Raw genomic sequence first — 275 nt, 5'->3', positions numbered from 1 at the left:
CTGAGCACGAACTGTACGTTCGATAGCTAGTCGTTTTGGTTGCACACTAGAGTGGTTTGCACATCTGGAACTCTTTCATTGGGTCTGTGGTTTAGTCCTTTCCCTTGCGAATCGCTGTCCCGTTATTGAAATCACAGAGTATAAATCCCACTTAAAAACCCAGTTAGTTGTGCTTGATCTACTTCCATCGCTATTGGACTAAATTCAGTTTGCTCCACTGCATGGTTAAGCGTAAAACGCGTACCAGAACCACTGTTCATCAAAACCACAGAGTA

The sequence above is a fragment of the Plasmopara halstedii genome, assembly GCF_900000015.1.
Source record: "Plasmopara halstedii genome assembly, contig: Scaffold_671, whole genome shotgun sequence".
NCBI lineage: Eukaryota > Oomycota > Peronosporomycetes > Peronosporales > Peronosporaceae > Plasmopara > Plasmopara halstedii.
Note: the sequence above shows the minus strand (reverse complement) of the source record.